Below are 17,967 nucleotides of genomic sequence, written 5' to 3'. Positions count from 1 at the left end.
AGTGGCGTGTGTTGTGATTATATGGACAAATCATGGTAGCCGTTGTCGAAACGGCTGGTGGGCCATCTTACACGGTCAACAGCCAAGAGCTTCAGAAGATAGTGAACGGCGCGTGGCAGAAATGGTTGAGGCGGAAGTGCGACCTGCGAATGAACGTCCTCGTCCGGGCAACGTATACAAGGGCGAAGGAAGAGTTGGAACGCAAGCGCCTATCCCGCAAACGCCGATGGCAGGAGCTGTGGTCCGAGAGCGCCCAGTCGAAGCGACCGCACCAAGATGGCGGCTCAAGCGACGATGACCCGCTTTCCCTGAACTGTTTCTTTGAGAAGCTGCGGCACGGACAAGTGGCAGTGCAGGACAGAGTCTGAGCGTGGCGTCGTTTCCTTTCTGTTTTTGCAGTTCCCACCACCACCTCCCGCCCCCACGGCGCGACTACCCGCCTGGATGTCGACGTCCGCTGGAAGGGAGTGAGTCATCGGTGGTCGCACTAATTGTACATATCGCTGTAAATAATATATTGCCCATTGTACATAGCCATAGTCATGAGATTAAACGGATACAATGTCGAATTGTGCAGTCCGTCGTAACTTGTCGCTGAGCGGCCGCCATCTTGGTAGGCTTAGCGAAGTTAAAATATGGCGTCACTAGGCTTACGTGTACACTGCGCACTGACTTCATGTCGCCACATACCTAGCCGAGATACTCTGCATTACAGTCCATTACTTCAGATTTTCACTAATACGGCCTTTCTTTTGCTTTCCACAAATATGATGATGACTCGCGTTGTTGTGACCATTTACTCGATTTCTTTTGTCTGTAGGCGACCTTGTTGATGAACGGTTCCCGAAGTCGTCGCTACGATTTGAAGAATTACGTGTTTTATTTGCACTAGATATCCCAAGCCGACGAGAAGTTCTAGCGCTCTTTTGTGTTAAAAGCGACTTGCGTTTCAGGCCGCGAGTGACAACCAAGAAATTTCTGCAATACTTAAGCAAGTCAAGGATCGTATGGCATGGATGATAGTGCTGCGTCGCCGTCGACACCAGTCATCAATTTCACTTTCCAGCTCCATTGGGTTTGCCTGCTCTTTTTCCTTTGTGCACTATTCATGGCATGGCTTTCACTAGTTGATCACAATGAAAGGATTGCTAGAGGGAATGAATTGACACCTGTGGTACGAGGCTAGGCTTGTAGCTAAATCGTTTGTGTTGTAACAGTTGATTATATTAAATACAGTAGTAACTCGTGCGAAATTTTACGTAATTGCCATTGCCACTTCATAGGCGGTTAGGGCACATCCTTCATTCGAAAAATATTGCATCTTGCTTCTGACCTTTTTCTCCATTTCTATAGCACCACCAAGTCTTGTTGAAAGAGAAGTCTCCACAGTACTCCAGATTGACAGTTGGAAGTATTGCAAAGGTTGTTTTGGGGAAACTGCTAAAAGCTGCCCTAAATGGGAGTCAAGAAAGCTTTGATCAAGGAAAGAGTTCTGTCTCAAGCTTCAAAAGACAAAAGGAAAGCAATACTGAAGTACCCGATTGAAGTTCAAAGCATAAGTGAAGTATGGCAAGTTCAAAATCACATGAGGTACAAGCTGTAAGTCTTTCTTTTGAAGAGTTGTTCATTCAAGATCTGTATGCCAGTTACGTTGTAACGTGGAGGCATGCTGTTTAGTGCAAATTCTAGCTATCAAGTATACAGTGCCCAATTTTCAAGAGTTGCATTCAAGGTACAAGTTTTCATGTTAATGCTTCAAGCTGTCTAGTGTTGCCGGATTCAATTTGAGTGGTCAACGTTTCAAGTAATGTGCATATTGCTGCATTTTCAAGTACAAGCCGGTGTATCCAAGCATCAAAATATGTTGTGCAAGTTCTCAAGAAATTTCTAGAAATCTTCACATGCAAGCAGTAAGGCAAATTCCATATGCTTTCTGAAGTTGGGGAGGGGAGAAGACCAAGAAAAGTATGTCATGTCAAGCAGTATGACTTTGCAAGAGGGGAGGGGCAACTTTCTCAAAGACATCTGTTTATGCATACAGACCAGGAGAGCAAGGCAAAGTAGGTTGTGCCAGAAGGAAGATTGACCTCGAAGGAATTAACCGGATAGCAAGTTTCGCCGTGCATTGGAACTGGTTTGCTTTCCATCTTCTCAACTAGGCTAGCTAACTTCGGTGCTGCTTTAGAGTGAATGTTCATGTGCAGTGCTTTAGTTGCAGCACATAGTAGGCACGAAATTGAAGCCAGTTTGAGGCTCAGGCATGTTTGTTTTGCAGGTATACACGGTCGAGGCCAGACAAGATTTTAAGTGTCTGAATGACCTGTAATGAAAACAAGGGATCGTTCATTAAGTAGACTGCAGCACAATGGTTACTCTGGCGTGTAGCTCCCACAGGTATTCGTGAGTTCCTGTTGCATTTGTTGTTTCCCATGAAATTGTCCTCCTTCAGTTAACCATTTCATTTGCATTGCATTTTTAATTGTCCACTTGTCTATAGCCGTTGTATTATTGCTCGCAAAAAAACAAACTTTGTGGCACTGCATTTTTGCAAGTCCCCCTCGAATCTTTTTCTCTAGCGCATGTCCGGGGGGAGGGGGCGTGTTGTATGCTTTGCTTTTGAGTCCCATTGCAGCTAACTAGGTCCTGGATGACATAGACCTTCCTAGTGACTACACCAACACTGCTACGACACTCTCCTCCTCACACGGCTCACCACGTGCCGGAGTCCCCTGCATTTGCTTTCTTCCGTATTCTGCCTGGTGCGCCGTGGTCTCGTTTTGTCCTTGGCTGCACGGAAATCCTCTTGTAAGCCACGTGTGAATGGGGTTTGGTTCTTCCTATGAAATTGCACGGACTGTTGCCTAACTGCAATTAGCGGCAAGTTGCTTTGCTCGTCTTTCAGACTGGGTATTGCAAGGCTTTTGTAATGCTTAAGATGGTAGAGTGGATTGGGTGGGGTAGAGTAATTGTGCAGCTATCGCAAGTTCACAGTATCGCCTGCATTTGAGCACTTGGATGCAACCTGCTGTAAGCATTGCATGTAATTACTTCGCATTGGTCGTCTTTAGAGCATTTTAGATTGGTTGGGGTGGGGGCAATTGTGATGAGTGTTTTTGCAGGAACTAGGTGTTCATTGGCATAAAGGTCTGGAGCAAACGCTGCAACTGTGAGCAGTCCTCATTACGCCGGGTAAGGGGTTTTTGAGGGAGGGTCATGGCATATTGTGCAGTGCCGGCGTAGCCAGGATCTGGAAGTATCGTAAGCATTTCTTTTATAGGGGAAGAGTGGGGGGCGCTATGGAATATTGGAGTTTTTGCAGTGCTGACCCAAGTTTCGGAGCTGGAACAAGGAAGCTGTCGTAAGCATTTTTTTTTGTAACTGGTAGGGGGGTCTGGTTGTTGCAAAAGTTTGTGCACAGTGCCAACAAGTTTCATACTTTGGATTTGAGATGAGAGCATTCGTAAGCATCTTTTCTTGTTTAGGGTGGGGAGGGGGTAATTTTCACATTTTTTTTTTTTTGTCCAATGAGCCCTACAGTTCGGTGCTAGCGGCAGTGCCTGTCTGCAGAAGAGGACCAAATGTAAGCATAGTGGATGAAACTGCTAATGGGATGGGGATTGACCTGTGCTGTGGAGTTTTTGAGCATGAGTCACAGGTGCCACCCTGTGTAGTATTGGACCGCGAGTGGCTTTGTGTGGGTGGGGGGGCGTGCATGAGTCCTTGCAGTTTCGTGCCGACACGTAGCTTCCTCGTGTGCTTCACTGGCTGGCAAAGAAAGCTGGACACGGTTCCCTCCCGGTGTGCTGGGCTCTCTCCGCCGATATTGGTGCAGGGAGTACTGCTGTAGTCTTTCCTCCTGTGGTTTTGGGCCTACCGCTTATGTTGCCGTTGGAATGCGTCTAGGCAAGGAGTCGAGGGGAAACAAAAAGAGAGCTCCTGTTCCGGTGTCCTGGCCCTAAAGCCCGCCGACCGCGAAGACCCCCCCATTATCGGCTACTGGGCTGCTAAAGGCCGTTCTACCCCGCCTGCAGAGTGTGTCCGGGCATGCCGGCCTTCGAGGACACAGTGCTGTGCACGTGATTGCAGGTTTGCTCAGAGGCTTTCATCTCTGCAGTCTCTCTAAATGTGGGGCTGTGTTGTTTTTTTTGTAGGGTTGTAGCTAGCTTTTAGCACCTAGCCAATCTTGTGGTTTATTGCTTAAGGTTAGTCAGGCAGCGTTGCGTAACGGTGTGTGGGTAGTGGGCGTTTTCTTGCAGCTCCTGGCGCGAGTGTGTGCAATGCCAATGCGTGGGTCGCTCCGGGCGTGGCTGTGTTGTGTGCCGCTATGATGCCGAGGCATCGAGCGTGTGCCGCGATGATGCCGTAAAGCAAGGCGTCGAGCGAGGGTATCCTTCGGTGCGTCCGCCTCTTCATCGGGGCCGTGGTTCCCGTGCTTTTCCCGGTGTAGTGTTCAAGGACCGCCAGCGACGCGTCTTGTGCGAGTTGAGCGTGTGAGGCGTGCCAGGGTCGTCGTCGGAGGATGCTTGTCGTTCTCCCCACGGAGTCAAGATGGTTTCCCTTTCCACGAGTTCCATTGCCAGCCTAGTCCGACCGAGATGTCATCGCGGCTTCGTTACCTAGCTCTTCCAACATGTCAACATCTACAATGCCTACCTAGCCCAATCTAAGTGTCTCCACTGATATCCCCAGCTATTGAAATTGCATCTTGCACTTCATATTGTTGCGCTGTAAAGAGGCTGATCAAGCAAGAAATGGACTTTCCTGAATAGCAAAGTGATGCTTGGCTCTGTATCTGTATTCATACAATGAATACAGATTAAGCTCAAAGGAGAACATGTTGCCAATTCATTGTAAGGAGTGTTCTAGCTTTATACCAAGCTGTTCTGACCAATATTTCCTGTAGGTCTAATTTAATGCAAGAGCAGATATGTACTGCTTATTCCAGTTGCATAAGCTGTACGGCTTTTGTAATAAGGCCACAGTTCCATTGTATTGTGATCCTGCTCACAATTAATTCTATTTATACTCAACGCACTTGTGCAAATGTTGGAATTGTAGTGCAAGTACGAGACTTGAAAACATCTTTTTGTTGCAAACATTTCTTAGGCAATCTTCATGTGCTGTCTGAATGTTCATAACGGCAGTTGTTCATCAATACAAACATATTCGAAACTTCTACGATTACAGTCTTAAATGAAAGCAGCCCTGTTAATTCCCACATGTTTTCTTTGCTTTTCCAAAGTGCAACAGATTTATTAATCAAAGAAATGCTTCTAGGAAAATTGCAACCCTAGTCCCTACTGATGCAATGTGCCATAGATTGCATCAATTCAACTTTGCAAACATGTTCATGTGCTTTAAATGTTCCCATTCATGCCTCTCCTATTAGTCTAGTCCAAAACAGCCTCTATAATTTACCTTTGCTTTGTTGGCTTGTGATGCAATGTGCCATAGATTACATGTCCAAACTTCATTGAAAAGCAAGTTTGCTTGCATGCCCATGCGGCAAAATGCATAACATGCATTAGCTAACATTCAACATTCATGAAAGACAGCAAGACACCTTGATCATAGCTTACTGATAAGCTGCTTAGAGCACCAGTTCCTCTAATCTGCCTTAAATATGAAGTGCAGAAGATTTGGCGATAATTAGCAAGCATTAATGCAGATTTCATAACACCTGTATAAGCATACTAGTTTCCTAACCATTGCATTGCCTGGATGTGTTGGATATGATGATAGTGTGCAGAATGTCGTTGATATGTTGGCTGAAAAGATTCTCTCACAGGCTGGATGTGGTTTAGATGCCACTGCAGGCAATGTGGTACAGTGTATAGACTTGCAGCCTTGGGCTACAAATATGTGTACCACTTTCAATGAATGGTATCATATTTTATCACGTCTAAAGTAAACCTGACCTTGTGCATAGGCAATAAGCAGTTCCACAGTAGCTTGTGTTTCAAATACTTGAAAAAACTTGTTCGCTGCAGTAAATAAATGTTCGTGCAGAGTTTCCCACAACAGCTGCTTTGTTGGTCAGAAGCATGGCCAAGCTTTATACATTCTGAGAAAGAAAAGCATTTAAGTATCTGCCTATAACTGTCGTTCCCTAAATTTTTCAATTTATGGAATAAGAATACATTAGGACTAAGAGGTCCAACATCTCAATGATTGCTTTTGCCATTTTTCATCCAAAGCTTTCCACTACAGAGCATTGTTTTGCAAATTATGCCGTATGGCTAGTCTTTCATCGTGAATATATGCTTGTGAAGACTGCCCAGAGCTACTTAGTCGGTCCGAAGCATGACAAAGTTTTAAACAAATATTGTGTGTTCTGGAAAGCAAGCGTTTCAGTATCTGTCCCCTAGATTTTTGATTTTATGGAATAAGAATATATTAGCACTAAGAAGTCCAACATCTCAATGATTGCTTTTGCCATTTTTCATCCAAAGCTTTCCTCTGCAGAGCATTGTTTTGCGAATTATGCACTGTGCCGTATGGCTGGTCTTTAACTGTAAATATATGCTTGTGAAGACTGTCCGGAGCTACTTTGTCGGTCTGAAGCAATACCAAGTTTTATACAAATATTGTGTGTTCTGGAAAACAAGTATTTAGTATCTGTCCCTTCGATTTTTCATTTTATGGAATAAGCATATATTAGCACTAAGAAGTCCAACATCTCAATGATTGCTTTTGCCATTTTTCATCTAAAGCTTTACTATGCAGAGCATTGTATTGCAAATTATGCACTACGCCGTATGGCTAGTCTTTCATCGTAAATATATGCTCACGAAGACTTCCCAGAGATAAACGTTGCTGTAAATAAAGGGTCAATAAAATGGATTCCACAAGAAGCCTATCAAAAACAAGAAAAAAAGCCTATGAAGAAAAGAAAAAGGATTGGTAAATATCTGAAAGGCTAGTGGAAGAAAAACCATTGAGTGGTGTGGAATCTGGGGCAGGTGCCAGGGGAGAAGGGAGCCTGCCAGAAAAAACGAAAGTGCTCTATTCGCAGCAACGTTTGTAGCCTTTGGTTATGTAAAGTCTTAAGCAGAATGAAATAAAGAAATCTTTAAAACCAATTGCACACAAAGTTTCCAGAGTGTTATTTCAGGCCAGGCAGCATTTGCCCCCTAGACGTTCTTTGCTCAGCCACTGCCCTGTGCAGTAGATGGTGCAAGGGCGTGTTGGGATTGCTGGCGTAATCCATGAACCCCTCGACACACTCACTTTTAGAGAAGGGCTCATGGATTGACGCCTTGGATAGAACCACCTTTTTCTTGTAGTGTGAGCCATGGAGATACTACATAGAAGTTTACTGGAGATCCTGTGGTTTGAATGGTATAGTATGCATTTTATCTTTTGGTTAGCGAGGTGCATGTTAGATATGCCGATGACTTTTAGAATGCAAGTGGCAGGTGTTCCAACAAAAAAAACCTTGTAGTATCTCTGCGAAAATGCAAAGATGTTTTTAACTATTCATGCTATTGAACTATTCATTCACCTTGCTCTAGGTACACAATGATTCACCGGAAAACATCCTACAGCATCAACTTGAAAATGGATCAACTTGAGTGTGCTGATCGTGTTGCGTATGAATACTGAATGAAAATATATTGGGTAGAGGCACACGATAATTCACTGTAAAATGTACATTCTACAGGATCAATGTGGGGGCAATAGTGTTGCATATAAATACTGAGTGAAAGTGTATTCGCATAGGAGGTGAGAGAGTTGCATCCAGTGCGATATGGCTGTGGTACCTTGAGTGCAGATAAGCTTCATACTGCTGGGAAACCTTTGTTTCACAGTATGAAACTTCTTTGCAGGAACAGCTACATATTATGTTGATACAAACTGGAATAAACGAACTGAAACCTGTGGTGCGAGCCTAGAGATACTGCAAGATGAAAGAAATGGGACATGTAGTTAAATACTTTGCGATTTGGGTGCACGTGATCGATGAAAAGCCCAGCTTCATTCCCCCAGATTCTAGCTTTTCTGGCAATGCTCCATTTGCTTTCTTGCTATGCAGTCTGCAAACTGCTTGCTCATTGCAATCGTAAAGAAGCTCCAATGGTTGCTAAATGTGCACGATGATTAGTTTTTCATTTGAAAAGGTGTACAGACAGCTGTCATGCTGTGGGATAAAGATGAGTTCGTCTGTTTGCCATTCTGCTGTTGTCCAAACCATGACCTTAATTGAATCTGTGAGTTCTGTGGTGGTGTTGCCTGGCACCCAAAGGAAGTTTAGTTTTTCTGGAGATTTCCGGTGTATCACTGCAATGTCCAGAAGATCTCTGCATCTTCAGCATAGTTAAACCAATCTCTTGTTCTTGCCTCGAGTTTTGTATGATGTTAAACTTGGTGAGAGGTGAAGGTGGCTCTGGTTTCATGTTACAAAGGCATTGGAGTGGTTCACATGCTTCCTTGACTGTGACTGGCTTAAATGTTGAGAGTATGGCCACAAGCCTCCTAAAACCTGCTTTGAGCCCAGCTCTAAAATCAAAATACTGACAAAAAAATGGCAGGTCTTGTATTTTTTTGGATTTGGACTCCTACAGCATTCTTGCGAGTGCCACAGGGGCCCTCCTTGAAATATGTCTCAAAGAAAAATAAGGTTTTTGACAACAAAAACCTATTATTGAAATGTGGTGCTACATCAATGTGAGAATGGTCATTGGCCTACTTGGCTTTCATTGTAGGATGGCCTCTTGCATGCAGCCCCAATTTGTCCTGTCCCGCTTCTGTTTTATACCTGCAAATTTTCCGTTCCATCGCGCTACCTGGGACCTGCCGTCCTTTGCTTCATTTCTCGACTTCGTGTTCTGTCCGGCCTCTAACCATCAGTTATCCATCCTATGCATTGTGTGACCTGATCTATTGTATGCTTTTCTCTTCATGTGGCCACTATGTGGCCTGCCCTTGCTCGTTCTCTGGCCCATTCTGCAGTCTCTGATCTCTTGGTTGCGCATATCAATTTCAGTTCCATCACTTTCTGTGCAGACCTTGAAAATTCATCTTGCATTTCCTTGCTAAGTTATATTACAGATACTTAGCTTATGGTGAATAAACAATTACCTGCTGTTGCGATGTTGACTGCATTACCAGAAAACATCAAAAACATTGAAGAGGGTGGTACAGTTTAAAGTAGCTGCAATTTTTACTCTTGTCTAGTGCGTGCCCAGTTTTCATGTGTTTAGACTAAATGCACTTAATGTATTGCTCCATAAACTGAGGATAAGGACACATTCCTATCCCAACACTTCCTTCTGTGACCCAAGTTTTGCAGGCTACAAGATCATGCCTAGTTTAAAGGGACACTAAAGGCAAATCAAAATATGAGTGAAAGGTCAATGTCAGTGTTGTTGTCAATAGCAGTGCTCTAGTAATCAAGAAATTCAGGTAGGGCACTATATGTGCCACCAGTAGGACGTTTTATGAGCCCAATGACGTCCAGAGTTTGTTTCATTCATGGAAAAAAGAACTTGACGGTACAGTGGAGAATGGCGTGGCTTGTGCACAAGTTCCGTTTTCGCAGGGCTGCGCTCCGCTCGCGTCTCAGTGGTAGTTTCATTATCGCATACTGCTGCGTGTGCCTTGCACGCTCATGGAAGTTGCTGTAACGAAAAGTTTGGCAAAATGCTGTGTCCATGTTATGTGTAATGTGCCCGCAGAAACCACAGCGTTGGCTGTCTGGCAGTAAAGGCGGCCAACGTTGGGCAAGATTGGGCTGTATTTGTATGTGCAATAGCCTAAAACAGCGTATTCGTTTGCATAACATGTATTTGTTGTATTTGTATTTTCGAAGCAATGTATTCTACCCCGTTTGGTATTGTTGCCTGCATTTTTTCCATAATATGTTGAATTTCCACCCTGCTAAAATCCCCTATGGGGATTGCAGTATCTGTAAATAAATAATAAATAAGGCTAATGCTACGTCAGGAGGCCTTTTCAGGTGCGCAATTCGAAGTGCGCTAACGCTGTGCGGACCACTAAAACGTGATTTTCATTCAAAATAAGCATTTCATTGGCACGAAACAAGAACCACAGGGTTTCTGGAACGCTATTTCAACAATCAACATTGACCATTTGCCTTTAGTGTCCCTTTAACTTTGGTTTAGCATAAGAAATCTTGGCTCAAAAATATCATGGTTACCAGCTTGATGTACTTTGTATGGTATTTGATATGGCTAGCTGTTATGGATATAAAAGCATTGTAAGTTGAAAAAAGTGCTGGAAATCGGAATATATAATTTGCACATTTCCGTAGTTAGTGGATGTGATAAATGCCAGATATGCAAATGTCTAAAGGTGGCTAGGTGGGAAACGTACCGAAGTAATAGTCGGGAGCCGACAAAAAATTCGGAGGGCTCACATCAGTAAAAGTTTAATCGGTAAATCTGTGAGAGAAAGCTTGAGTACATCAGAACTTGATCTCATTGAGGTGCGGTATGGTACGTGAATATTTACGAAATGTCAAGCTGATAAATAAATGGTTACAAAAATTGAAAACAAAAAAGTATGTGTAAGGTGGGGACAAGTGTAATGTGGTATAAATTTCCAGCACAAGTGGTAGTGAAAACAGTAGCATTGCGATTACAAATAGTTGCAGCGATAACGGTAATGAAATGTCTTGGTGGTAGAATAAGTGGGCATACTTGTAATGTGTCTGTGTGTGTGTTTTATAAAAAAACAAATTCTGGGATAGGCAAGGAATCCAGGCCTATTTTCATGTCCACTGCAGGGAGGACTGTCCCAGTTATCTCCAGTTTACACCATCTTGTGTGAACAAACTCCTTGCCCCAAGTTCTTAAATTTTGTTGCTCCAGGTCTTGTGCATTCTGTGGTTGGCCCAGTCCAATTTCTTTTACTTTGTGTCAACTAGAACACCTGTTCCGATCATTTAATGTTATGTCTGCCATTCTTCGTTGCATTGCGCTCTTCCTGTTACAATATCCTCCAAGCTTCAGCTCCATATGCTAGCACTGGCAATATGCAGTGACAGTATGCTTTTTGCTTTGCTTCAGCCATCATTATTTGGAGGATTTCCTTTTCATGTGTATGCCTCGCCCAGTTAGTAAATACCCTAGGTGTACACTCTCTTGTACAGACTCCAAGGTTTGGTTACCAATTCTGAACTCGTTTGCCATGCTCTGAATGATTTTTTTTTTAAACCTTATTGTTACACTTGCTTGAGCTGGCCGAGATATTCTCTGTTAATCAGTGTTCCCACTTCTAAGCACGACGTAACAACGTTGGACAGATTGTATCTCCTTGCCCAACTCCTTTTGCTTTTTGTGAAGGAGCAAGGTAGACGTTGGCCTAGGTATACACTTTTCGAGTACCTCTTGGTGACTCTGTGCTTGCAAGACGTGTATGTATGTCAGAGAGTCAAGTAACTTTTTGTAGTCTTTGAAAGCCATGCACTGGGTTGATTGTCCTCTGCAGACTTCATTGTTCTGATTGTTTATATGGGTGTGATCTATCACAGCTCGTGAACAAGGCTCCCATGAGGGGAGCCTTATTCTGTGGTTAATGTTACTCTTCTAATTTTTATGATCTATCGTAAAGTACTTCTTCCTGAAGCCAACTTGTTTTCTAAGTTGGTTCAAGTCTAGGGGGTCTCTTTATCATGTTTTTAACTACATTTAAATATTTTATGAAATACTGAAAGTAAGCTGATGGCTCTGTAATTCTTTGTCTCCCTTCTGGGGCATTAATGTTGGCATTTTTCCACCTCAATGGTACATTGAAGTTTTTCAAAATGAGTGCAGAGCAAGTTTCTCTAGTGTAAAATTCCCTCCACATAAAGTTATGCCTAATGGCTTTTCTAACCTCATCTGTAGTTTCATATGGAACTTTGTCTTGTTTCACATTGCTTCCATTTGAAGATGGATGACTTATCTGTGAACATTATAGTTCTGAGTTGAGAGAGAGAGACATAACTTTGTGTCCTTGCTGGGGTCAAGGGAGGCGGGGGCCGGGAGACTAGCCCTACCGGAGCCCCCCTTCCTCAAAAGGCAGCCAGACCTTGGGTCTTGGCAGTGTCTTCGGCCAGCCGGACTGCCCAGAGTTGGTCATCTGGGCACGCGCTGAGCAGCTTTGTTAAATGAGCTCGGCAAAGTCTTATTTTCCATTTCAAGTTTGTCACTTTCATCAGTTTTTTTTTTTGTATCTAATTCAGTCGTGCTTTGAGAAAAAGGAGTTGCTTCTTGCCTTGCTGCCTCAGACATCAGTCCCGTTACAATTTTGTTCATTTCCCTCTGTGGCTGTATTCTTGCTCTAAATGATTGTTTTTCTCAAGGGTAATTATGAACAAGTCTCTTTTTATGACTCAAATGATTAGACTTGTTTTTTAGCAGTTCATTTTGCTTGTGTTCTCTGGTTGAGGGATATTCTTGACCTCACTAACCTATGATCACTATGTTTTACATAGCGTATCAACTTAGTCCTGTATTACGTGTGAACCTCTGCATAATACAAAACCTTGCACCTTTTGTTTCTCTGTTATGGCGATCTACGTCCACTCCCTGTGCTGTCAGGTGGTGTTCATTATACGAAGTTGATTTCGTTAGGCTAATTGCACTAACTTCTGTTCTGTTTGTAAAACTGATGCAGCCTCCTGTGGCTGTGGTGTACTGGGTGTGCACCTTATGCATTGCTAATTCAACATTCTTGTTGAATCATTCTACATCATAGTCATCATGGCTGCACTTTCAAGTGTCCATTTCCTATTTCACGTACGATTTGGTATATAATGTCTATGTGTGGAATAGTTCACATGTATGTGCAAAAAAAAAATTAACTGCAATTGTTGACAAGTAAGCAGCATCCAACAACCTGCGTAAATGATTTCACTTAGTCGTGTTTCAACAATTAACATGACTGAGGTAGTGGGTACTTAATTTGAAGAATCACAAGAAAATGTGTAGATGAGAAGCTGTGCTTTCATATTGTGACATATACATTCTGCATGGTTTGTGCATTTAAAAACTATCGAAAAAGGAGCATTAAAAGCAACAATCCTTAAGGTCGAGCAACTGTGATTGTGTGGTTGACATTCCTATGTTGTTATTACTGAAAGATGGTGGCACCAGACAACTTGAGGAGCCCCCCCAATTTTTGCACAGATACGGTATTTGAATAATTGCATGCTGTTGATCTGATGAATGCATTCAAAAACAATGCTAGCTGAAGCAGTGCTGATGAAATCGGTAAAATCATTTCTGAATATTGATATTCTATTTAAGTGATATCTTAAAGGATGCCAGAAAATGATTTCATTAATGTACATAAAACATTCTAGTTGTATCATTAGTATGAAATGTAGTATATAATTATATGCTATTGAATCAAGATCTCTTCAGCAGAGCAGATGATTGCATAGACATGCCCTTAATGGTACGTAAATTTCCATGGGCGGATATTCGAGTAATCAAGATGTGGTGGAAATCAATACACCGAAAGATGAATACTCGTACACTATGGAAACAAAATATTGCGGTACACATAAATATGAAATGTTGTGGTTGAAGTCGGTACAATCAAATATCGATGCACTATTCAACCGAAATGATTCACTATTCAACCGAAAAGAAATTGATTTCGTACTAGTATATATGAAGTAGCACGGGTTGTGATGTGTTTGCAGTAATAAGAAATTGCTTTCATACAGGTACTGGTATATAAGAAGTAGCATGGGTTGAGATGTGTTTGAAAAATAAAAAAAAAACTGGTTGAAATGATGCGGCGGAAATGAGTAGCATGAAATGTGAATAATGATGCGCTATGAACAAAAACGTTGCAGTAATAAGATACTGATTTCGTACAGGTATATAAAGAAAGTAGCATGGGTCGAGATGTGTTTGAATAATGAAAAGCTGGTTGAAATGGTGTGGTTTAAATGAGTAGAATGAAATGTCAATAGTCATGCTGTGTTGAACAAAGATACTCCAGGAATAAGAAATTGGTTTCATAAGAGGTGCAGGTATATAAAGAAGTAGCATGGGTCGTGATGTGTCTGAATAATGAAAAACTGGTTGAAGTGTGTAGAAAGAATGTGAATAATTCGACATTGAACCAAAATATTGCATTAATAGGAAATCGATTTCATAGCAGTACTGGTATTAAAGAAGTAGCATGGGTCAAGATGTGTTTGAATAATAAACTGGTTGAAATAAGTAGCATGAAATATGAATAATGATGCGCTGCGCTATGAAGAAAAACGTTGCAGTAATAAGGTATTCTTTCGTATAGGTATATAAAAAAGTAGCATGGGTTGAGATGTGTTTGAAGAATGAAAACCTTGAAATGACAATGAAATGTGAATAATAATGCTCTGCGCTATGAACAAAAATATTGCAGCAGTAAGACATTTGATTTCGTACAGGTATATAAAGAAGTAGAATGGGTCGACATGTGTTTGAATAAAACTGGTTGCAATGAGTAGAATGAAATGTAAATAATGATACGCTGTTAACAAAAATATTGTAGTAATAAATTGATCTGTCCTGGTATATAAAGAAGTAGCATGGGTCTAGATGTGTTTGAATAATGAAAAACTGGTTGAAATGAGTAAAATGAAATGCAAGTAATGATGTGCTGTGAACAAAAATATTGCAGCTAAAAAATAAATTCATACAGGTACTGGTATATAAGGAAGTAGCATGGGTAGAGATCTGTTTGAATAATGAAAAACTGGTTGAATTTAGTAGAATGATGTGTAGATAATGATGTGCTAGGAACAAAAATATTGCAGTAATAAGAAATTGCTTTCATACAGTTACTGGCAGATAAACAAGTAGCATAAGTTGAGATGTGTTTCAATAATGAAAAAGTGGTTGAAGTGAGAATGAAATGTAAATAATGATGCGCTGTGAACAAAAATATTGCAGTAATAACAAATTGATTTCGTACTGGTATATAAAGTAGCATGGGTCGAGATGTGTTTGAACAATGAAAGACTGGTTGAAATGAGTACAATTAAATGTGAATAATGATGCGCTATGAACAAAAATATTGCAGTAATGAGAAATTGATTTTGTACTGGTATATAAAGTAGCATGGGTCGTGATGTTTTTTGAATAACGAAAAACTGGTTAAAATAAGTAGAAAGAAATGTGAATAGTGGTGCACTATGAACAAATATTGCAGTAATAAGAAATTGGTTTCATACAGGTACTGGTATATAAATTAGCATGGGTTGTGATTTTTTTTTTTTAATGAAAAGCTGGTTGAAATGGTGCGGTTTAAATGAGTAGAATGAAATGTGAATAATGATGCGGTATTGAACCAAAATATAGCAGGAATAAGAAATCGATTTCATAAGAGGTGCAGGTATATAAAGAAGCAGCATTGGTTGACGTGTTTGAAAAATGAAAAACTGGTTGAAATGAGTAGAATGAAATGTGAATAACGATGTGCTCAATTATTAAACAGAAATAATGCTGTAATAAGAAATTGATTTTATACAGGTACTGGTATATAAAGAAGTAGCATGGGTCGAGATGTGTTTGAACAATGAAAAACTGGTTGCAATGAGAATGAAATGTAAATAATGATATGCTGTGAACAAAAATATTGCAGTAATAAGAAATTGATTTCATCCTGGTATATAAGAAGTAGCATGGGTCTAGATGTGTGAATAATGAAAAACTGGTTGAAATGAGTAGAATATGTAAATAATGATGCGCTATGAACAAAAATATTGCAGTGAAAAGAAATTCATTTCATACATGTGCTGGCATATAAAGAAAAGTAGCATGGGTCCAGATGTGTTTGAATAATGAAAAACTGATTGAAATGAGTAGAATGAAGTGTGAATAATGATACGCTGCACTATGAACAAAAATATTGCAATAATAAGATATCGATTTTGTACAGGTATATAAAGAAGTAGTATGGGTCGACATGTGTTTGAATAATAAAAAACTGGTTGAAACGAGTAGAATGAAATGTGAATAGTATTGCGCTATGAACAAAAATATATCAGTAATAAGAAATCGATTTTATAGCAGTACTGGTATTGAAGAAGTAGCATGGGTTGAGATATGTTTGAATAACGGAAAACTGGTTGAAATGAGTAGCATGAAATGTGAATAATGATGCGCTATGAAAAAAATATTGCAGTAATAAGATATTGATTTCATACAGTTACTGGTATATAAAGAAGTAGCATGGATTGAGATGTGTTTGAATAATGAAAAACTAGTTGAAATGAGTAGAATGAAATGTGAATAGTGGTGCCCTATGAACAAAAATAATGCAATAATAAGTAATTGATTTGATACAGGTACTGGTATATAAAGATGCAGCATGGGTCGTGATCTGTTTAAATAATGAAAAACTGGTTGAAATCTGTAGAATGAAATGTAAACAACAATGTGCTGTGAACAAAAATATTGCAGTAATAAGAAATTGGATTTCGTGCTGGTATATAAGGAAGTAGCATGGGTCGAGATGTGTTTGAATAATGAAAAACTGGTTGAAATAAGTAGAATGATATATAAGTAATGATGCGCTGTGAACAAAAATATTGCAGCAAAAAAATAATTTCATACAGGTACTGGTATATAAGGAAGTAGCATGGGTAGAGATGTGTTTGAATAATGAAAAACTGGTTGAATTTAGTAGAATGAAATGTAAGTAATGATGCGCTGTGAACAAAAATATTGCACTAATAACAAATTGATTTCGTACTGGTATATAAAGAAGTAGCATGGGTCTAGATGTGTTTGAATAATGAAAAACTGGTTGAAATGAGTAGAATGAAATGTAAGCAATAATGCGCTGTGAACAAAAATATTGCAGTAATAAGAAATTTATTTCGTCCTGGTATATAAGAAGTAGCATGGGTCGAGATGTGCTTGAATAATGAAAAAAATTGGTTGAAATGAGTAGAATGAAATGTAAGTAATGATGCGCTATGAACAAAAATATTGCAGTAATAAGAAATTGCTCTTATACAGTTACTGGTGTATAAAGAAATAGCATGGGTTGAGATGCGTTTGAAAAATAAAAAACTGGTTGAAATGAATACAATAAAATGTGAATAATGATGTGCTATGAACAAAAATATTGCAGTAAAAAGGTACTGGTATATAAAGAAGTAACATGGGTAGAGATGTATTTGAATAATGAAAAACTGGTTGAAATGATTACAATGAAATGTGAATAATGATGCGCTATGAATAAAAATATTGCAGTAACAAAAAAATAATTTCACAGGTACAAAAACAAACGAGTAGCATGAGTCGTGTTACGTTTGAATAATAAAAACCTGGTTGAAATGTGAATAATCATGGCTATGAACTAAAATATTAGATTAATAAGAAATTGCTTTCATACAAGTACTGGTATATAAAGAAGTAGCATGGGCATACCTGCCAACTCTCCCGAATTGTCCGGGAGACTCCCGAATGTACGAATGTCATCTCGAATCTCCCGAAAAGTGGCCACCACAGCAGAGGCAGGGTTTTTTCCTCTTTTCTTTTAAATCATGCGCGTACGTCAGCCTTTACAGCTGTGGCGGCGCTGTGGAAGAGCACTCGCCACCACACTTCTATTTCATTGTAACCATATACTTTATATCTACTTTACTTAATCTACTTTATAGACATTTTATGCTGGTATACGAAAAGGTCGCATGGATTTAGATGGTATATATAAAAATAGAAGCTTTTGAAGTGGTGTGATGAAAAGGATTTGAATGAGATACAAATACTGATGTGCCATGTAACCAAGTTATAGAAGTATAGTGAAAATTGTTTATATGGACGTGCTTACGGTGGTATTCGAAGAACCTCCATATGTCGCGACACCGTAACGGCATGGTTGAAAGGAGTTGCATGAAAGACGTTTAATGACACACTATTGTATGAGGATATCGAAGCATGTAGGAACCTTATTTCATAGGTGTACTTTGGTGTTCAGTGAAGTAGCATCGCTCGAGATTGTCTAGACGTA

The 17,967-nt window shown here is 40.3% G+C and overlaps 1 long non-coding RNA gene across 17 annotated transcripts in view; it reads left to right on the top strand.

The window, feature by feature from the left end:
• The window catches only part of LOC119374435 (uncharacterized), a 47,589-nt gene that overhangs the window by 166 nt on the left and 29,456 nt on the right, over positions 1-17,967 (top strand). For 14 of the 17 annotated variants that reach the window (XR_007414425.1, XR_007414413.1, XR_007414427.1 and 11 more), the window contains exon 2: positions 400-17,916. This is a non-coding gene — a long non-coding RNA (uncharacterized LOC119374435). The remainder of the gene's footprint in view (positions 1-399; positions 17,917-17,967) is intronic. The other 3 variants (XR_005180172.2, XR_007414415.1, XR_007414423.1) reach the window with 3 other exon arrangements.

The sequence above is a fragment of the Rhipicephalus sanguineus genome, chromosome 11, assembly GCF_013339695.2.
Source record: "Rhipicephalus sanguineus isolate Rsan-2018 chromosome 11, BIME_Rsan_1.4, whole genome shotgun sequence".
In the NCBI taxonomy this organism is placed as follows: Eukaryota; Metazoa; Arthropoda; class Arachnida; order Ixodida; family Ixodidae; genus Rhipicephalus; species Rhipicephalus sanguineus.
The sequence above is the reverse complement of the archived record's forward strand: the minus strand, read 5'-3'. Positions and strand labels throughout refer to the sequence as shown.